Source organism: Chiloscyllium plagiosum, chromosome 1 (assembly GCF_004010195.1).
Source record: "Chiloscyllium plagiosum isolate BGI_BamShark_2017 chromosome 1, ASM401019v2, whole genome shotgun sequence".
NCBI lineage: Eukaryota > Metazoa > Chordata > Chondrichthyes > Orectolobiformes > Hemiscylliidae > Chiloscyllium > Chiloscyllium plagiosum.
The window spans coordinates 24285575-24287929 of record NC_057710.1 but is presented as its reverse complement, the minus strand read 5'-3'; the positions used below and the strand labels follow the sequence as shown (position 1 = coordinate 24287929).

Sequence of the window (2355 nt, the reverse complement as noted above, 5' to 3'; positions counted from 1 at the left end):
ATTTCTCGGGCCACCTCCTTCAGTACCCTGGGATGTAGACCATCAGGCCCCGGGGACTTATCAACCTTCAGACCTAACAGTCTCTCCAACACCAATTCCTGGCAAATATAAATTCCCTTAAGTTCAGGTCCTTCAGCCACTGTTACCTCAGGGAGATTGCTTGTGTCTTCCCCAGTGAACACAGATCTGAAGTACCAATTCAATTCTTCTGCCATTTCTTTGTTCCCTGTAATATATTCCCCTGTTTCTGTCTTCAAGGGCCCAATTTTCACGAGACTGTGGTGCACGTATGGAACAAACTGCCAGAGAAGGTGGTGGTACCAGAGGAAAACCTTACAGATTTATACTTACTTATACTTGTCCGACAATTGTAAATTTGGAGAAATAATTGGTGGCTAGGTGTGGGAAATCTTTTATAACCAAAGCAGCCATCTTGTTACATATTAAAAACCTGAAAACCATTTTAAATCTCATGTTAGTGTCTGCTTCCTAAGCGTGTGCATTCCCAGGCTCGGTGAGGTGGTTGACATTGCAGTTATACTAACATATGACAGTGAAACTCTTTCCCAGCATGGGAATGTTCTTCTTTTACAGGAATCTAATGTAAACCAACACTTGCTTATCAGCTACTAGCACTGCCCAGACACTACGTGATTGGGGCTAGTGACTGGGCAAACTGCCTACTTACTCATTGTACTGAAATTAACCGTTTGCTAATTGTTAACTGATAGAAACCTATTCAATCATGCAACTTTCTATATCTCGTCGGAGTGACTTCTGACCATTAGGTCGACATATCTCTCCCCGTGAGCTCACGAATAAACAGCCAATAACTCTGGGGAGGCATGGTGGCTCAGTGGTTAGCACTGCTGCCTCACAGCGCCAGGGACCCAGTTTTGATTCCCACCTTGGGCGACTGTCCGTGTGGAGTTTGCACATTCACCCTGTGTCTGCGTGGGTTTCCTCCAGGTGCTCCAGTTTCCTCCCACAATCCAACAATGTGCAGGTCAGGTGAATTGGCCATGCTAAATTGCCCATTGTGTTAGCTGCATTAGTTAGGGGCAAATGTAGGGCAATGTGTCTGTGTGGGTTACTCTTCGGAGGGTCAGTGTGGATTTGTTGGGCCGAAGGGCCTGTTTGCATTCTGTAGGGAATCTATTCGAATCAAGTTTTATGTGGCATGATTCATTGTTCCTCCAAAGTGGACTGCCATGAGCGAGTCACCCACTGCATAATTTATTCCATCCCCAACACGAGGATACAGTCCACATTTATGGTAAAGAGATTAGTGGTAATTTTGAATCTGAATTAGAGTCCCAACACTATGAAAGCAAGCCGTTTGGCCCATTAAGTCCACACCAACCCTTCAAAGAGCATTCCACCCAGACCCCTATCCTATCCCTGTAACCTTGCATTCCCATCGCTAATCCACCTAACTTGCACATCCCTGGATACTGTGGACAATTCAGTATGGTCAATCCACTAAATCTGCACATCCACGGACTGTGGGAGGAAACTGAAACACCTGGAGAAAACCCATACGTTTCCCACATGAGGTTAATGTGCAAACTCCATACAGACAGATTTGGAATCGAATCCGGCTCCCTGGCACTATGAGGCAGCAGTGCTAATCACTGAGCCATGATGGTGAAGAGGTTCTCTATTTTTCTGTGGCTGGTGACTCTGATAAACATTCTCACTGATAGATCATTGTCACATTTGATCTGCGGTCGCTGACTGTACCACGTGCGATCATCTCATTTGTTCTGCGCCCACAAATCCTTAGTGTAGTTGTGATGATATTCTTGGCAGAGACCTTCAGAAAAAAAAACTTATCTTCCTTTGAAGATAATACCACTTAAGATGCTAAGCTCATTTCTATAAAGGTCAAAAGTATTTGAGAATGTCTGGCAACTCTTTACCTTTTCAGGCCATCCTTAAATGAGGTCACCTTCCTCAGTGCCTTTAGGTCTGGATCATTAGCAGTTTCTGAGTGAAGTTGGTCACATTTTATGTTAACCAGCATGGACTGGAGTAACCTTGAACACATCTTCCATCTCAATATTCATGCTATTGACTTGTACATTAGTTGGTATATCTGCATCCATGTATGAGTTGGGCCACCTGCTCAGCATTTCTAAGGTTTGGTATTTTGGATCTCCCTCGTCCATCTTCAGAGTTGCATCCTCAAAAAATTCCAGAAGATTAGTCAAGCATGATTTCCCCTTCATAAATCCATGCTGACTCTGACCTATCCTGTTACTACTATCCAGATGTGTCGTAATTTCATCCTTTATAATAGACTGCAGCATCTTTCCCACCACTGAGGTCAGACGAACTGGTCTATAATTTCCT

General features: G+C 44.1%; 1 long non-coding RNA gene across 4 annotated transcripts in view; it reads left to right on the top strand.

The window, feature by feature from the left end:
* Positions 1–2355, top strand: part of LOC122557992 — a 53805-nt gene that overhangs the window by 28414 nt on the left and 23036 nt on the right. The window lies entirely within an intron of this gene.